This window comes from Camelus bactrianus, chromosome 7, assembly GCF_048773025.1.
Source record: "Camelus bactrianus isolate YW-2024 breed Bactrian camel chromosome 7, ASM4877302v1, whole genome shotgun sequence".
NCBI classification, from domain to species: domain Eukaryota; kingdom Metazoa; phylum Chordata; class Mammalia; order Artiodactyla; family Camelidae; genus Camelus; species Camelus bactrianus.
This window is the reverse complement of record NC_133545.1, coordinates 91,298,309-91,318,074: the sequence shown is the minus strand read 5'-3', so window position 1 is coordinate 91,318,074 and position 19,766 is coordinate 91,298,309. Positions and strand designations below refer to the sequence as shown.

Here is a 19,766-nt window from a genome sequence, read left to right as displayed (position 1 = left end):
ACAAAAGAGAGAAGCTTATTCCCTGAAAATGATCAATGTGGATTTTACTAAACTTAATGAATCTGGTCAGAATCCCAAGAATTTAAATGTCTGTGTGGATGGTTACACGGCAACATGAATTCTGAGTTGTAACAATACATATTCTGTGTAAATAATATTCAAGGTCGTCTGATTAAGGCAATTTAACTAGTCCCTGTCTCACTAGTATGATACAGATTTCATTAAAACTTCATACTACACTAAAAAAAAAAAAAATGAATCCTTGTTACTTTAAACCATATTCAAATATATCATATATATGAATATTATAAATATTGATTATGCATCAGAAATAAGCGACACTCTTTAGTATTCAGAGTTGATCCTTCTAAAATATCTGTCATTCTGACAGCACATTTTTATTAAGCACCTCTTGGGTTCTTTGTATACAAGGCGTCTAACTCTCACAGTCAGACAAGTTAAACGATATTACTCAAATTTCACAAATAAGGAAATGTACTTAAGCCATGAAAACAACTTACATATTCACCATCAAGAAAGAAAAGAGTAAAGATTTTACTTATAATATTCACTGACAATCTTTTCTTCCATATTAAGACTACATAAAACCAATTCAGTCTTTGTAAGTATTTCTGTCAATAAGGGCCACTAGAGAAAAACAAGTAACATCATTAACAGTGGTTGGACTTTCAAAGCCCACTTCTCTTTGGCATTATAATTGTTTTTAATGTTTTGTTTTTTGTGCTAACAGACCACTAAATTAAAAAAATTAACTTTTTAAGTAATTACCTGAGAATTAAACATTTGTGAAAATGTACAATTTTAATTTATGACACTCTGTCTCACATTCTCACTGGTGTCTCTCCTTTGAAGGCCTCATAAGGCTGAGATCACAAAAATCGGCCATTTATGGAGTCACAGCAGTTCGGGTAACCACTCAACGGGAGGCTGATTAGAGGAGCAATTAAGAATGCATCCTGTGCAGCCTGGGTTCTAGCACCGAGCTAGCCACCGCCAGCTGGGTGTGATTTAGGACAAGCTGCTCCATCTCTCAATCCCTCAGCTGCAAAAAAGGAGACACTGATACCTACCCTCAAACACCTGCTATGAAGTAAAACATGAGGAAAGCATTTTAGTGTTAGGTAGGTGTCCACTCAGAGCGAGTTTGGTCATTATGATGATGAGGATGGCTGTTAATAAATTAAGCTAGACCAAAAAGGAGAAATCACCTTAAAGGAGAAACATTTTAATTCAATCAGCATTTCCTTTTGGATGGATTGCAGAAAGTTCTATTGATGTTTTTAATAAACCAAGTTTTGTCCATTAATTATAGATTTACAGGTTCATGGACAAGTCTCCAGAAAAAGAATTAGAGGCCTCTAACTTCTGAATACTAAGAAAGTAAATTAAAAAAAAAATCATTTGGGAGATTATACCTCATTTGGGAGAGTATGTGCTTAGCATGCATGAGGCCCTCACTTCAGTCCCCAGTAACTCCATTTAAAAACTTTCTTTTTTAAGAAATGGAGAATTAAAGCAAAAAGATGGAGGAATACAGAATTTTTTAGAGACTCATCTCAGATTTAAGATGGGGAGAAAACATCCATTTCTCAGAGGAAATCTTGAGAACTATGTAAACAGGATCTGAGATGTCTAGTATTCTAACATTATTCATGAATTCATATTACCAAGTCTTAAAACTACCTGATAACCCACAGAGGTGATACTGATCGTAACACCTGCCAACACGGATCGAGCTCCCGCTAGGACTGCTCTGTTCTGACATCTCTGCTCCTGAGGCCTGACCAGGCTGAGAGCACTAAATTCGGTCATTCATGAGCATCTCGTGTAAGTCCTCCATGTGTGCTTCTAACTCTCCCCTCACCAGCCCCTCTGAGGGAAGCACTGTTATCATCATCCCCACCCGCAGATAAGGCCACTGAGGCACAGAGACTAAACCTTTCCAGGTCACATTGGCATTAAAGGACGTCTGTATTTCTGCTGTTTTCCTTTTGACAAAGTAATCTGAGATATCAATTCAAGGGAGACTGTTAAATAGTCAAGTCTGTCAGGTCTTCACCTCAAAGAGCAGATACTATAAATTCCTGATGTAGGATGAGGCTGCCGCCACAAACTGACTCAGCTTGAAATTAATATCCAAGATGAAGCAGCGGATTCATGTAAATATTCACGACTGTCAACTCCGCTCTCGGGTCTGGGCCCTTCACTGCCTGAACGGGGGTGAAATCCCCACCCGTGTCAGGGAGGGACGCGCAGCTCTTCCGGGACTCACCCAGGATTCACGGGCTGTTTCCCCCCACAGGCTGTCCTCAACGATTAAAAAGCTCTCAAGATTTTTACACCATGCAAAACTAAAAGACATTTCTGCAGATGGAGCACTTTCTCAGGCTTAAACCTTTTTTGCCTACACTCAGCAAGGGGCAAAAAAAAAAAGAAACATGACTCTACAAAGTCTCTGACCCTCACCACTCACGGGAGTAGAACGGCCACAGCAGCAGATGAGTCTTCTCATTGCACGATGAGAACAAAATAAAGCCGCCCCAACAACAGGCACTCCCAGAGACAGAGCTCAGCAGTCTTCTGCACACTCACAGTTGTGCAGCCCTCACCACCATCTATTTCCTGAACACTTCATCACCCCAGAAGAAACCTCCTGTCACTAACAGTCACTCCCTAATCCCCCTCCACCCAGCCCCTTTCAACCATCACCTGCTCTCTGCCTCTGCATGTGCCTTTTCTGGGCATTTCAGATCACTGAAATCAACAATATGTGGCCGTTTGTGTCTGCTTCCTTTCACTTAAAATGCTGTTTTCAAGGCTTGTCCATTTTGAAGTGGTATCAGCATCTCTCTCTCTCTCTTTTTTTTTTTTTTTGAAAACGTTAAAGTTTATTAGAAGGTAGTAAGTACTATCAAAAAGAGTACGGTGGAGCATAAGTGATTGGGTTTCAAAGGGAAAAGTGCGGGTTGAACAGTCAGGGAGGAGTTCCCAGAACAGGTGGCCTTTTTCATTTTCCTCTTTATTTGTTTTTTCTTTTTTATTCACTCTTACATGTGAATAATGTTCCACTACATGGAGATACTACATTCTGTTCTTCCATTCAGCAGCTATTTATGGACGAAGTCCAGTAGAATGAGTGTAAGAAGTGACTACCATGGATGGCATTTAAGCAAAGGGCAAGACGTGCTTTCAAAAAACAAGCCAACAAACAGAGGCACAAGGAAATTCAGTGCGTTTCTGAGCAAAGAACATGCTTGCTTCGGCAGGACTACCGTGCAGGGCTGGGGCGGATACTGGCAAGAATCACGGTGAGGGAGTCACCTGAGAAGACTCCCCACTGCAAGCAGCTCAGCCAATTCTCCCTCACCCTGTATTGTTAGAGCCATGTTTCTAGGTTACTCTTATTTCAAGTAATAGTACTTTAACTGCACATCTGATCATCTGCCTCAGACCACATTACCTAGAAGCCACAGAAAATCATTCACTGTCCGGAGCAGCTCCAGGACATAACGGTGATGGATCAGGGAGTCCAGCAGCATTCCAGCCTGCAGGCACAAACCCCACATGGGCCCTGGTGATGTCCGGAAAATAAAATGCATGGAAATATCTCATTGCTGGTACACGACATCTGCCCTCAAATTGCCCCAAAATCATGCTGGCAAAGCACTACTCAAACTTTTCACTCCAAAAAAAAAAAAAAAATGCTAAGAAGGCAAATTTAGGCCCTTCCATTAAAAACCAGCAACCATCACTGCCAGTATCTGAGCTGGAATTCTCCTGACTTCAAAAACCACTGCGCAGTTACTTTTCAAAAGTGAAAGTCATATATGTATTCCACGTAGATGATATTACAGTAGGATTTTTCTTTTCAAAATTTCCAGTTGCAACATTAGCACAAGAAAGTTTATGTTTCAGCTTTAAAAAAATCAATTATCCTCCACTTTCTTAATTTTGAACCTATTATTATTTTATAAAGGGAGCTATGCTGCATATTATAAACCAACTGTTTGGTTTCTGCAAATAAGACCTTTATGGCCTCACTATTTCAGAGCAAACTTTAATGATGTTTTGAGAGGTGGGGCCTGGGGCGCTCACTAACAGCTCTTTAAATACTGACAAGTATGTGCTCTTAAGTAATGCAAAGGCTCTAACTCCACATTAGCTCAGAAAGCAAAGAAACTGCACCAAAGGCTTACTTTAAAATTTTAATATATTCCTATTGTTTTGAATATTAAAGTTCTTAAAAGATATGATTTTTTTTGAGAAAGCCAACAGCTGTATTAAATTTCCTCTCACCAAGAAAGCAATCTTTATCAAGAATAAAAACCCCTATAGAAATCGAAATGACGGGACGTTTCTAGCTAAGTGAACATGCAGATCTGAACACAAACCTAAATCCTATCAGATCTCACTCGAACGAGCTCAACAAAGTCCTGGGCTACCCTGGAACTTAGCTCTTCTTTTCCAAAAGCTGGCTGAGCTAAGATCATCACACAAGGCAGGGAAGGAGAGAAGACGAAAGTCCACCTGGCAGCCTCCATCTGTTTTCTTCCAGCCAAAAGTCGCCTCTAGGGTCGCCCTGCTAACAAGCCCTCCCCATAAGGAAATCCGGCATCCACACTGCCCCTGCCGTCCCCAAGCAGTCCCGATGCCTCTCTCCCAGCCTGTGAATGTTCTTCTAATGACCCCCCCTGTTGGTGGCACCCTTCCCCTATTCCCTGCTACACACACACACACACACAGAGCCACAGCAGTCTTCCCAAATCACAAATTTGATTACATCACCCCCACTTCAAACCCTTCAGAGGCTCCCTGGTGGAATTCTAGCCCCACCCCAGACACTGCTTGCCCAGCCTCACCTCAGTACACAGGTCCCCAGTGACCTCAGGGGCCCCCTGACTTGCTCCTACTTCCCACTTGTCTCCAGGCTCATTTTGACTGTTTCCCAAGGAAGCCTTCCCTCCTTCCAACTACCACAATTTGTTCCTCTATTCCTAGAACATTCTAGGCTAAGTCAACTTCTGACAATGCTAAGCTCACAAGAAGCAAATACATTTTGCTTACTAATGTGGCTCCACCCTCTCTCCCCTAGACACACAGAAGTGCACGTGTTATGAATAAATGAATGACGGGGTGGGTCTCAAAGGGACAGACATACCTACTCTCACCCGTCCCGACCCTTGTGTCTGTAGAATATCAGAAGAAAAACAAGAATTACCTTTCCTGAGGGTCACTTTCTGATGACACCCTTCACTGACTACTGTGTCAGTTCTAGTAAAACCCAAGCTCTTCCAAAGCCCTCCATCCCGGACTCTCTCCAGTGTCCTCACCAGCAGGGGCACCTTCCACCCTGGACCACACAGGGCACTCTCCCTGTTTCCCCACGCCAAAAGCCTCCAGGCATCTGCCCGGGCTGCACCTGCCACCTGAGCCACATTCTTGACTACTTCTCCTGGCTGACACTCTGTCCTCACAAATGAATGTAGAGTCCATTTCTTCCAGGAAGTCCTCTCTGATAATGTCCTTTAGGTCTTGGTTGGGCTTCATGTATAGCAGCAGTACATGGTGACCAACTGGGTGTTTGCCCGCTCCTTTGAGACCACGAACTCTTGGGGGCCACGTGGGAAGGAGTGAGAGATTACAAGAGGGGTGCGGGAAGCAAAAAGCAAAAATCACAGCCCAAGTCCCAAATTCAAGGATACTTTCTCAGGAAAAAGTATAAACAATTTCACACGTGTGCAATTTGGCTACTGTTTTTGTGGCTTGTGGACAGCAAGAACTTGGTGTTCTAGTCCAAAACCAAGATTACATGCAAAGAAATGTATATATTCATATCCAAAGGAAACCAGAGCTGCTCAACAACAGTTTGCAGTTAGAATTGAAAGGAACTTTGATAAAGGCAATCTCTCTCTCTCTCTTCCTTCTTTTCTGGCATCATATAATTTTAGAAGTATTTGCGTGACCAAGAGATGGCTACAGCCCGTGATTCTTCACTGAAGTGTTTGGGGCTGAGGAAGACCAGATTACATTCACTGCATAAATGCAATCACACCAACACACTGATAGGTGCCGTGGTGGTGGAGATGATTTTCCAAAGCAGGCAACCTTATTCTGTAAGAGAGCTCTAAATAGAAAGTAAGAAATGCAATGTTCTGTAGTCAATTTCATTTGCTATATGGGTCATTAATTGATAGTATATCTTGTCTAATGAAACCCAAAAATAAATTGTCAAAGTCGATTTTCTTCATCTGACCATTTTATGCTAACTTTGGATATTAAACCCTCACTCCATAAGTAAAACTCAGGCCTACGCTGCAGCATAGTTACATCCCGTGGAAGAAAGCCGATCAAGGGAGAACTGGAGAGTTTCCCTTCAGAAGCTGCTAAGTCTGGTTTTGCACCTGTACGTGATTTGCAACCACGTCATCGAGAATGGAGAAAACCTAACAACTGTGGGGCGAAAAGCACTGCGGTGCTTCAGAAAAATCAAAGAACGCTGAGCTTTGTGAAACAGTCCTGAGGCACTTAAATCGTACTTTTTCTGAAAGGCTCCAAAACTGACCCAATTCACCATTCCAGGTTCAACAGGGAGGTACCGGAATTAGTAGAGAAAACATGCCCTTGAAGTCTGACAAGGCCTTGCTTGAATTCTGCTGCAGCATTTACTAGCCACTAAACGGACCAATTCCTTAACCCTCTGAGAATGCTTCCCGATCTGCAAAAGGGGGCTGCCACCGCCCACCTGGGAAGCATGGATGTGAATTCAACACGCAAGTAGGGTGGCCGACTGGTACCTGACACGGGGCCTGGCTAGTTTCCCTCCGCTGCCCTTCTCCCCCTTTAAACTTGCACTGTTCCCCCGGTAAGGATCAAAACCACGGAACAGAATGCCCGATTTTTCTGTGTATCCCCGGATACATGACTTACCCTTAGGAGGCCAGAAAAACTGCTTCCTCCCCAGTCACTATCAACGTTCTTAAGATTCTGGGTATTTTTAACTCTATTTTCCAGGGAGACTATTCCAGACCTTTCCAAGCACCATTCTCCAGGTTGGCTCCCCTCCCAGCACCCATCCTTTCTCACTTCAGATACTCTGTATGATTGCCTTCTGTTCATGGGAAAGCGAGTCCGGTAGGGTGTGGACTCCCAAGGACTCCACCCTCCCTCACAGGTGAGTGTGACTACCTTCTGCCCACTCCTCACTCCAACTCCAGCTTCTAAGAACTCTACCCTCCAGGACCCTGCAGACTCTGCATCTTCCCAAGACACACACGTGGCCACGACCCTCCCTTCAGATTTCTTCCTGGCTGGCCCTGCACACACCCCAGCCCCTTAAAGATAAATGGCATTAGGCTGAAAATCGCAAATGCCGCTGACTGACACACCAAAGCTGCATGGTCTGGGCTTTCCTCCAACCCAGGCAGGGCCCTGCCCCGCCTCAGCCTCAGTCTGCAGCTCTCGAGATGATGTAATTCACATGCAAGGCTATGAACACCAGCTAAGAATGACGATTCCCAACGTGTATCTATAGTCCTGCTCCTTCACCTGAGCCACAATCTCATAGACACGAGTGCCTCTTTGAAGTCCTAACTTGGATGACAAATGGCATCTTAAAAATGCCTCATGTTCACCATTTAATCTGGAATTCGATTCCTGACAGGTACCTCCCAGACTCCCCATTTTAGTAACAGCCCCAGCACCCAACTATGTGTTTGAGGTCACATTCAATTTCCAATGTTCCCTCCCCTAATCCCTGCCCTGGAATCAGTCCTATTATTTCCGTCACTAAGCCCATCTCAAATGTGGTTCTACAGGGACCATGGCCGTAACCCCCCAAGTTCACAGCATGGTACACTGACTAACAGTCCTCCGTAGGGTGCTCCCTGGAGGGGGAGGCATCTCCTGCCGCTGGTCACCTCAGAAGGCACTGGATTCTCACAAAGGAGGCCCAGGAGAAGGGACTCAAGGTTCTCCCGTGGTCTGAGCTTTGAAGGGCCCGAGGTCTGGGGGAGCTCCTAATTAGCAGCCACACTTGCCAGTGAGCAGATGAGGATGGAGGAACCCAGGCAAGGCTGTTCTCACTCCAACCCCTGGGCTCTCGGGAGCCACGGGAAAGGCCTGTGTCCAGGGCACAGCCCGGCCATCACAGATCCCAGCCAGCATTAGCCAACACGGACAGCCTAGACTCCATCTAATTGTGACACTTACTTCTGTTCTGTTCCCCACCCAGAATGTGATGGACTCATTCAGATATTATGGCCTGTCTCAAGCGATACAAATTCAGTGATAAATGAAGTGCCCACATTTGGACCAGAGCATGAAAGGAGAAACAAGGCCTCATGTTCAGCATGATGGTGGTGGCCAAACCCTTCCACCGAGTGAGATGAACCATGATGGGGGTGAGAATCCAAGGTCCTAGGTCGGCCAAAACATCTTCCTTCAAGGTTGGCTGGGGTGTTGCAGACTCCCTACCGCAAAGTAACGACACGGCCGTCAGTGGTGGACGTCAGCTGCAACAGACACGGAGTCAGCTATTTATGCCAACATGGGTTAAAAGTAAAGGCCGGGGCAGGGAGGCCTGCACAGCTGCTGAGGCAAAGCTCAGACCCGGCTCTGAATGCCCACTGGCTGGAGAAGAGAGGAAGCTACGGTCCCCTTTAGCGGTCCCTGTGTCAACCAGATCCAGGTGAGCCAGCTACTTAGGAGAAGGCCATGTTTTCCTGATACTCAGAAAAACCAGCCTCGTAAAGGGAACACAAGAGTGGCATGGATTTTAGACCCCCCTAAGCCACTTTATGAAGGCAAAGTAAAGTAAATGGCACAGGGATGTTGAATGCAAAAAAAAAAAAAAATTAAATAACTAAACGGTGACTGCTTCCTCCAACAGCGTCCCCTGCAGCTGCACACCCACGAGCCTGTCACTTTCTCACCAGTGACCGCTGGCCAGGAAGTGCCATCACGCACGTCACACAGTGACAGCCAGGAACCGCGTGAAGAGCACGTTTGTGTAAAAGCAGGAACCGAGCAAGATGCTGCAGAATTTGACTTTACAAGTTTAAATACTCCATGAAAAGAATCCCTCAGCAGCCGCCTAAATCAATTCGCATCTCACTTCTTCAAAACAATCAAACAAATTTAATAAGGGCGCATTTGTCACCAAATATAAGGAGGACCAAACAGGTTCCTCAAAGCAAGGATTTTAACAGGTATCAAACACCAGTGGGTGATGTGCTAACAAAGCAAATATTCCAAAAAATTAGAAAATAAAAAATGACTAGGATAATACATGCATCAAGGCAACTGTTAAGTTTTTGCTCTTTAAAGCGATGGAGACAGTACGGAGGGCAATCTGGATATTTCCAATGCAGGGTGTGCACAGCCCACATTTTCAGACGCAACAACATGCTCACTTGGCAGTACAAGAGAAAAAGAATAAAGAAAAAGGAAAAGAGGAACAAGAGAAAATTAGAAACACACAAGAACAAAAATGATTTTGACAGCATATACAAGAATTTATGTGAGTGTGTGAGGCCAGGGATGCTGGGACGGTGAGACCCACACTCACCTCCTGCTCCGGGGAAGGCAGGGGCCTGAGGGGAGTGGCGCTGCCGGGGGACCCCAACATGATCAGCGCCCCTAACCAAAACTCCACCTATATGCGTCTAGGCAGATTTTGAGCTACAAAATGTGGTCGCATTTCAGGCTGGACAGTTTTACTCACTTCCACCAAGAGTAGCAGGAGAGAATTAGGCTGTTCCTGTACCAAAGCATTGTTGAAAAAATTAATGACTGTGGAATAGTAAAAGCAAAAATTCAGTAAAAGTGACTGGAGGAGAATGTGCTTGACCCGAGCTCACTGGCCACGTTATCTCACTGACGTTAAGATGCTGGCTGAGCCCTTATGGTACCAAAACAGACAGACCCACCAGGAGGGAGGTTTAATGCGCTGCTGTATTTTGATGCCGAGAGCCATGCCTGGTACACGAGGTTCTGGGTAAACAATGGTGACAGTGTCAACCACTATGGGCTAAGCACACATCCAGCTACTCCGCCAAATCCCAAGGGCAGACTTCAAAAGGCAAAAACAAGTTGGCATTCTCTGGTGGGTCTGCAGAGTCAGAGCCAAGCAGTTGCTGAGCAAAAATGTCACCAGTGCCTCCTATGACAAAAGAGGAGGCACTGGCCTGGGGCTGGGGCAGGGCTCTAGGCTTCCACTGCTCACCAACCAATCTGTCCAGGGGGAGAACGTGGTCTCTGCGTATGTTGCACCTATGCACCTACCTTGACTGACGCCTGGGGGCTCAGCAGGAGGTGACATGTGAGGTGAACGGAGCCAGCCTCGGTGTAGCACGGTGCTGGCAGCTATGCCCTCAGCAGCGCCCAGGCTCCTAAACCTGACACCTCGTCTCCAAGGAGCAGAAGGGGAGTGCGGGCATGAAGATCAAAGGCCCTGTGAGGACAAGTACAGGCCATGACATGCCTTGCCCATTCCTTAAGCCATAGAGTTATGTCCGGGAGGAACAGAAAATTCATCCAGAGCCCGCTAGGCACCTCACACACGTGGGGGACTCGGGTCCCCTGTGCCTATCACTCACAGGGCTGGTCTGGACATTCTTTTTATCAATTCTCTGGCATCTTCTCCTCCAACTTACCAACAAACAGAAAGTAGAATCTGATCTTAGTTAATTTCAAGAATCACAGAGCACCGCCTCCACAGTGGGCCCGGCAGCCGTGCCAGGTCCTCTGACCGTCACCTGTCAGACCGCCATGAGTACTCTCAAGACTCAAGGCCTGAGGCCGTAGGCCGTGGGCACACAGCTTCCCTCACTCTCCCCAGCAAAGGGGGACCACCTCTCGGCAAAGGCATGTCACCCTCTTCTGCACGAAGGACAGCACTATAGATACACGGGGAAACAGAGCAGATGGTGGGGGGGGTAGGCAGCCCAGAAGAGCTCGTCTGTAATTCCGAGACAAAGTGGGGCCGTTGACTTAATCACAGGGACAAAGTGAGGATGAACATTTCCCTGCTCTTTCCCATACTCCGTGATACGCATTTCCCTGCATAAGGAGTTCATTCGGAGGTCCCTGGCGGTGATTCTGATGTCCTAACATGGCATGCTGGCTGTCGGGCAGAAATAGAGGGCCTGAGCCGAACAGGTGCTGGGCCTGGGAGGCAGGAGACACCGGCTCCAGCCCCAGCTCAACCAGCGCCTCGTTCTGCCTCTCGGGATTCAGCATCTCATCTACAAGCAAAGGGATGAGACTATCTTAAGACAGGCTGCCCAACATAAATGAAATGAGAGCCATGTAAAGAAAGTTTCCCAGTTGCCACATTTAAAACGGTAAACAAAGAAACAAACCAAGAAACAAAAAACAAATACTAGAAAATGATTTTAAGAACAAATCTTAACCTACTGTATGTAAAATACTATCATTTTGACATGTAATCAATATAGGAAGTGATAAGATAGTTTACATTCTTTTTACTAGACAAGTCTCAGCGTCTGATGTTCATTTGACCTACAGCAAATCTCACCTCAGAGCAGCCTCCTCCCCAGCTCTCCTAGCATCAGTGGCTGTGGCTACTCTATTGGACAGCAACTCCAGGGGTCCCACCAGGGTCCTGGCTGAAAACCTGGAGTAAGTGTCCACAATAACCCTAAAAGGATCTCTCTGAAACAAAGGCGGATTCACTTTTAAATGTCTGTAAACCGGCGGGCTGGACCTCCCTCCACCCTTGGCTACAAGAGAGTCCTCTTCCTTGCTGATCCCTTTCTGGATGTAGGGAAGAAACCCGGCACACAGCCAGGGTGGACTGGCCTCCAGGTAAACTTACCTGCTTTCTGTGTCCAGTCCCATGATGTCCTCCTTCTCAAATGGGATGCAGAGAAGGAGGATCTTGTCCCCAGAATTGTCGGATGCACAGTCCAGCCTCTTGGACTTGGGCAAGATGAAGAGTGACTCAGTGAAGTCCTTGATCCTCTTCTCCACCACCCTGCAGTCCTCGTAAATTGAAGGCCACTTTGGTGCGCGGCTGCTCGGCCACCTCCCCATGCAGCAGAAAGTCAAAGAGCTGAGAGTCATAGAGCGTGGTGCCATACAGCTCCTCTGCACGTGGAGCTTTTCGAAGCCTTGGCCGAGAGGCAGTCAGTAATGATGACAAGGCCCAAGACCTTGCGGTGGGTCTGGAAGTCGCTCCACCCATTCTTGGGCGCATAGTGGTGCCTGTAGTGGATACAGTTTGCCCACTGGGAGCCGCACGGACTGATCTGACTCACCAAGGTGATTCACTTATAGATGCAAAAGAAATTCTCCTCTGAGATGATCCCCACCTGTTCGACCACCACGGGGAAAGTCTGGTGGTCCTCAGCACACTGCTCGTAGTCAGGGATGCTCATGTTGCAGGCCCTGACGAGAGGGGAGAGGAGATCGAGGTACATACTGTACTGTGGGCTGCAGGCCCATCTGGGTTGTGGTGACCTGGTGTGTACCAAGCAGAAGGCAAGGGAAGCTCAAGTAAATCCGGGGGTACAGTTTGTCCTCAGAGTCTTCAAATGGCTACCGTAGCTCGGATCACATTACCCAGCTTTTGGTCTAGGCTTTCTGCCCTGCAGAGAAGGGTCATTTCTTGTTTTCTGTTTCCAAGCACCTACCAAGGCCCTGATGCAAAGTCACTGCTGAAAAATGCTGAATAAGGAAGTGAACAAAGGAAGTGCTTTCCCCAACCTCCTTCAGCAGAATATAAAGAAAAGGACTACAGTGGGATCAAAAGATCTGGTTTTCTATCCAATTTATTTGAACTCCTAAGCTTCAGAATAATGGATAAGAAAACTTGCCTTGGGGAGGAGGGTACAGTTCAGTGGTAGAGCACGTGCTTAGCATGTACGAGGTCCTGGGTTCAAACACCAGTACCTCATTTTAAAAAATGAAACAAATAAATAAACCTAATTACCCTCCTGAAAAAATATTTTTTAATTCAAAATTCAAAAAAAAAACCTTGCAATTGACACAACATTGTAAACTTGACTATACTTCAATTAAAAAAAAAATCTTTGTCTTACATTAATATATCTGGATTACAGAAGTTTGCAAATGTAAAATGCCTAGGGTACCACCTGCATAAAAAGGGGTGACTGTACAAATTTAGTATCGCTCCTTTATGAGCTATATTTCATTTGGGGGGGTTATAACTTCTTAGAGCTAATTTTCTCAGATTAAAAAATATAAACAATACCTGATTCTCAGGACTGCTGAAGAATCAGATAACCCTATGAAAACATCTGACCCACAGAGGTTACTCAATAATGTTTGTTGAATGAATGAATAAACCAGCAAAATGAATGCTGCTCCCTGCCACAGACCATCATAATGGTACTGCCTGGAAATCCCAAGCCCACGTTCCACCCGTCTCGACACTAACCATGTGGGTGACCTGGTCAGGCCTGTGTGATTCTCTAAGCCCCAGTTTAATCGTGAATAAAATTAGGGCAATAAAACAAACCTCAAATTGTTAGTGAGTCTGTAATGAATTGTACCCCAAACTTGCAAGTTGGAACCATTAAGGAAAACTATACAAAGGGTCCATAGGCCCTCTCCATATTATCTCTTACAACTACATGGGAATCTACATTATATCTCAAAATAAAAAGTCTAATTTTTTAAAGAGGCTATTGAGGTTAAATGAGCTCACTGTCTCAAATAAGGAACACAAAGCACAAATAGGACAATGCCCAGCACATGAGATACACTCAGTTAACATTCCCACACAACCCATTGTTCCCTCCAACTTCAGAGCAAGAGGATGGGTCCTCGTGGCAAGAGGCCACTGCACCTGAAGCTAACAAAACTAATGGTGCCCACTTCCAAGAGCTCCTGTCATCACCCTTGTTCTAATTTTCTATTAGTAATTTTTTTCTTTTTATTAAATAGAAACTCCCAATTGCATAGCCTTCACCTGACTAGACATCATGATGGCAGCCCTTCAAAACCTGACCACAGAGATCATGATGGCAGCCCTTCTTGGTGAAACAATAAAATGAAAAGCCATTTCCACAAGACCTCTGTGTAAATCTACTAGGGAACTTAATCCTGGACTGAGGAAGAGGACTGGGGAGGAGGGGGCAATCAGGTGCACAGAAAACTATGGGCCACCTGTCCCACGATGGACTTTAGACTCAACCCTCACCCTCCAGGAAATTCAAAATACACACCGACAGATTGCTATGGACAAGATTTTTTTTTTTTAAACAAATCCCTGAATCCCTAGCAGGTCTTATTTCTACCGAAACACCAATGGATTATGTGTATAATGTTTCACAAAAGCCCTAAAATATTATCACGCCAACTTGACACATCAAGAAAAACTGAGGTAGAGAAGTTTATCACATTGTACATGATTAGAGAGAGGCCACGTCAGACACCGTATTTAAATCCAAGCCACTGCTCCAGTGCTCACACTAGAAAGTGTGACATACTGCACCTTTCCTGCCCTCTCCCTGCAATAAATCTCTGAAGAGTCTTTTCTGTGCCACCTGGAATCACAATCACATCAATTTTCCACAAAGTGCTTTGTCACTCCTTGGAGGCTGTATCAAAATCTAAAGGGTTGGGATTGGAGGAGTGATTTGCATTTTCTGTTTCTCAAAGGAAACATGGCTTTAAAAGAAACTGAAAAGCACATATCTAGTCTAAGACCTCATTGTGCAGAGAAAAAAATGGAGGCTCAGAAGAGATGAGGAAAGGTCCTTATTAATAAATATATCCTCAGCGCAGCACCAAGCCAGCCCTGGGCACTGCTGGGGGAGGATCTGGGAGACCCAGGAGAATGAGTGTTAGAAAAAGGAAAGAGAATAAGCATAAAAGGCCCTGTCTCTACACCACCATACAATGGAATTCCACCAAATTACCAAGTAAGGGTGCAGCCAATATTAAGGTGGGCTAAGCAGGTTATAGAAACCTGGAAGTCTCAACCATATTGGAAATTCCAACATTTACTATGTTTTTTTCCCAGTTCAAGCATCAACTCAGTGGGAACTCTGTACCAGGGACTACACGAGGCCTGGAGTTCTCCCAAATACAGACCTATATTACCACGTGTACAAACCACATAAAGGCCACCAGAAGAAAAGCACCCACAGATGGAATTACTGAAACTGAAAGCAGCCAACCAGCATATATTACTAAGAAAAATGATGCTCCTAGAAATGGACTCATGGACATAGAAAGCCAACTGTGTTTAGCAGGCAGGAAAGGGGGGATTAACAGATACACGTTAATAAATATAAAATAAATGACAAGGACCTACTATATAGCACAGGGAACTATATTCAATTTCTTGTAATGAGTTGTACTAAAAACAATCTAAAACATATTTATACACATATGCATATGTTTATAACTGAATCTCTGCTGTACACCTGAAACTAACATTGTAAATTGACTACACTTCAATAAAAATTAATTTAAAAAAATAAGTAAAAATAAAAGCAACGCCATTAAGAAAAAATAAAAGAACACTCTAATCCCCTTAGCTGTAGCTGCTGAAGAATTTTGGTTGCAAGCACCAAGTCCACTAGATCACTCCAGCACTGGCTGTCACTCTTTCTGACCATCAGAGAGTCACTTGGCTTCACTGAGGTTAATTTTCTCTTCTGTGAAAGGCTACAGTTGCAACTAATGATGTATAGAATCTCATCATTCACAAGCCCAACAATTAGTGAGGACTTCCCATGGGCCAGGCTCTGGAGAGATGAAAATATAGGGTCCCAGTTATATTCATGGGTAGAAGAAGTTTATGCCATAAAGACATTAATTCTTCCTATTTTGATAGACAGATTCATTGCAATTCTGATTAGAATTCCTACCAGATTTTTCATGGAATGTAACAAGTTAATTTATGGTCAAGAATAGGCAAGAAACTTCTTTAGAACCACCACTGGGGAGGGGTGGATTGGTCATTCATTTCCACTGGTCTTTCTGATGTGATGAAAATGTTCTGGAATAATAATTGTTGCACAAGTGTAAATATGCTAAAAGCTGCTGAATTGTACCATTTAAATGGGTGGACTTCATGGTGTGTGAACAATATCACAATAAAGCTGTTATATGAAAAAATATTTCTTGACAATTATTTTTCCCTCTATACTACTTAGTCTGCCCCACAATTTAAGAAAAACAAAAAACCAAAACAAACCAAACTGTGCCAGGAGCTCTTTAGGACTGCAATGTCCCTGGGTCTCCAACGCCTCTGGTGGTGCTGTTCCTGTTAACACACCAAGCTGGGCTGGGCTAGTTAGGGAATGTAACTGTCTTTTTAAAATCGATGGTCACACGTTTCACCCTGGGAGAGGGAAGGAAGGAGGATGACACAGCCTTATGCCTTCAGCTCATTTTTAACTGAACCAAGCCCTGCTATCAACACTGTAATCCCTCTCACTATAAAAACACATGACACCAACAAGCATCGCCATCATAACACCTGAAAGTGTTCAAGGTACTTACCTGGGGCAGAAACACTGAGGGAGGAGACAGAAGCTCGCTTGGCACTGAGGATCCCTTTTCCCAACTCCACCAGTAGCTGGGCTTTACAGCCAGAGGCTCTCAGCCCAGGGAGCAGCGCAGACGCCACTGAGCTGTTCCTCAGGGAGCGGGAAAGGAAGACCAGGGCAGCCCCGGAGTCGCGGGGCAGGGAAATGGGTGGAAACGCGGGCTGCAGCCCCGCTCGGTGGCCATCCCCAGCCCCAGCCCCAGCTGCCCCGTCCGGGTCCGCAGACCCCGCCCGCCTGGGACGCAGCCCGCCCAGTTGTGGGGACGGGCCGGTGGCCGAGGAGAGGAAGCCCGGGAGGAGAGGACTCGCGGGCGAGAGAGGGGAAGGGGACGCCAGCAGCGGACTGAGTGGAGGCCGGCTGGGTGAGAGGCGGCAGGTGCACACCTGGCCCCGGGAAGCTGTGGCACTGGGGCACTGGGGCAGGTGGCGCGGGCAGAGGGGTCTGGCCCGAGCAATTCAGCTTAACACAGGCTGACTCGAGCCCTCGTGGTCTGTGACACGCGGACCGCCCTCCCGCAGCCACCTGACCCCTTTCCCGGGAGACCCCACATTGCACTTCCACAGCCAGAGGCACCGGCCCCAGGCAGGAGCTAAAGGCCTGCCGGGCGACAGAGCTGAGAAGCCTTTGGGGCTAATCCCCGGCTCGGAGCTGGAGCTTCCAACCCGCGGTCCAGCTGACACCGACCGCCCATGCGCAGGAGGGCCAGCAATCCGCTCTGGGTTCTGCGAGAGAAGGTGGGGCAGTGAGGGAGGGAAAAGATGGGAGGGGGAGGAGAGGAGGGAAAAAGTGGAGGGAGACAGATGGACAGGAAGAGCAGAGAGAAGGGAGGGATCTGGAAAGGGTAAGGTCCTAGCGGGGATGGAGAGAAAAAGCTTTACCTCTGGTGGCACCCTGAAGAAGGCGGCAGTCCTGCCTCTGTACCCTTCTGTAACACTTCAAGGCCCGCAGCTCAAGTTTTACCTCCCTGATCCAGCCCTCCATCCGATGCTGCTGCAGAACCCCTACGGGTATCACACCTGTTGCCCCCACGCGGAGCAGGGTTTTCTGTTGGTCTGGGAACCAAGCACCCGCAGGTGTTGTCGCTCAGAACTACCTTGGGAAGAGTACATATTCCCCTTTTACACTCTGGGAAACAGTCAGGCACGATCTTTGCCTTAGCTCCACTGTCCCAGGTGTTGGGCTGGCAGGGAGCGGGGTGGTTCAAGATCAGAGCCCCAGACAGAGCAGACTGCCTGAGTGTTGGTGCATAGTCCCCATCCGTCCTGGGTAAACCACACTCCACCCTAGTGGAACCATCAAGGGCTCACAGTAGTTCCCTGGGTGTGGGAGAGCTGTCCTCATGTGAAGGAAAAGCCCAGCTGGGCTAACAAGCTAAGTCACAAATCTAAGTGTGATAAGTGTCGGTTTACTGATCTAAATTCTGCTGGGCTAACTCGTAAATCTGAAGTTTAGTGTCAGTTTACTGGGCTAACAAGCTAAGTCGTAAATCGAAGCTCAACAAATGTCTATTACAAGTTGACAAGCACCAGTGTGCTGATTCCTTGCTTTTTGTTGCTTGAGCCTTATTGGCTAATACACCCTTACTTGTAATTAACCCTTTAAAACTTCATGTGTATGTCTTGGAGGTGGGTGCTCAGAACTTCGGAGCAGAAGCCCCTTTGAGCCCGCCGGCATAATAAATCTGAGTACGCCAACACTCCGAGTGGTGATTGTTCCTTGGCTGGCCTGTTGTTTCCATAACACTCAGTTCCAGTGCCCAGCTTGCTAGGTATATAGGAGTGCTACCAAATCCAAATTCATTCTCTTCAGTGCAGGACAGGCCAATAAGTTGGGAGACCAGGTGTTGGGGCATGGAATAGCAAGTTTCTGTAGACCTAGATGGCAAACTAATGTCCTGGAAAACCATCTCCCCAAGTCAGAATTCAGGATCTTTTCCTACGTGCTTGGTTGTTGCAATCTTCTTGGTGTAGGAATTCCTTCTTGTTAGAATCCTTTGTTCTTGCAGCTATCTGCCTGGGTCAAATCTCTGTAAACCTCTAACAAAACAAACGTTATTTTCTATTCTGCAATTTCTTATCTTTTTATGAATGAAAATGTGTTCAATATACTTAAAGATCAGAGCCTTCAGAATAGGTTCTCCTGTATATTTCAGGCTCTAAGCAACATTGTTTTACAAGCAAGATGAAGCCTAGGAGACAGATCATAGGGTTAAAGTCAAAGGAAAAGATCTAATATGGAGTCAGATTTGTTCTGTTCTATTACCCAGGCAGAAGCCACTTGAGGATTTAAATCACTTTAAGTTAAAAATAACTAAAACTTTAAAGGAATTTACATACATAGGTGGGAATGTGCATAGCATATCTGGAAAAGCACCCAAAGGATAGTAAACAGTGGCATCTCCAGGGAGGGCTGGAAGAACAGAGGATGAGGGAAAAATTCTTTCACTTGTGTATTTTTGTGCTCTGTTTGAATTTTTTTTAACCATTTGCATGTATTTCTTTTTCAGTTAAAAAAATGTGTAATGGAGCAAAGGAGTAACTAGCTCAGCAAATACAGCAGCCATGGAATCACTGAGTCATCACTTTTGATTTAAGCCAGGAAGCATTTATTGACTCTCACCTATGTGCCCAGTGCTGTTTTAAGACTTCTTTTATTATTATTATTATTATTATTATTATTATTATTATTATTAATATTATTATTATTATTATTATTATTATTACTATTACTATTACTATTATTATTTTTATTATTACTATTTTTATTATTATTATTATTTTATGAAATAATAACAAGGTATCCCTCACCCCTGCCCATGGCTGGTGGAAAACCAACTGAGTTTTTATTGAGTTGTTTTCCAAGGAGTAGAGATGAGTTATAAACTGAACACATCTTCAGGGCAAAACAGTCGGAGTGGTTTTCCAGCAGGCCAGACAGCTATGAAGGGTTTTCAATAGAGGCCCCGAGAGGCTGAGAGAGAAATCCTCGAGGACCCTACAAAAAGCTGCCCAAACTGTCTTCTCCATGGCAATACTGAAATAGGAAAGAACAAATCTGACTCCATATTAGATCTGTTCCTTTGACTTTAACAAAGCCAAGTTAATACTCTCCGGTCTTTTCATGGGTTATGATGTCACAGAGGAGATGGACAGGTCAACAAGGAACCACTCTGCCGTGATCACGGAGACGGGGAGCGGG

General features: G+C 45.5%; 1 long non-coding RNA gene across 1 annotated transcript in view; it reads right to left on the bottom strand.

Annotated features, from left to right (window-relative positions):
• LOC141578225 (uncharacterized) overlaps positions 1–18,049 on the bottom strand; it is a 30,823-nt gene extending 12,774 nt beyond the window's left edge. The window contains exons 1-2 of the long non-coding RNA XR_012508376.1: positions 16,522–18,049; positions 11,858–12,429 (exon numbers count right to left, since the gene is read on the bottom strand). This is a non-coding gene — a long non-coding RNA (uncharacterized LOC141578225). The remainder of the gene's footprint in view (positions 1–11,857; positions 12,430–16,521) is intronic.
• Positions 18,050–19,766: the final 1,717 nt, after the last annotated feature.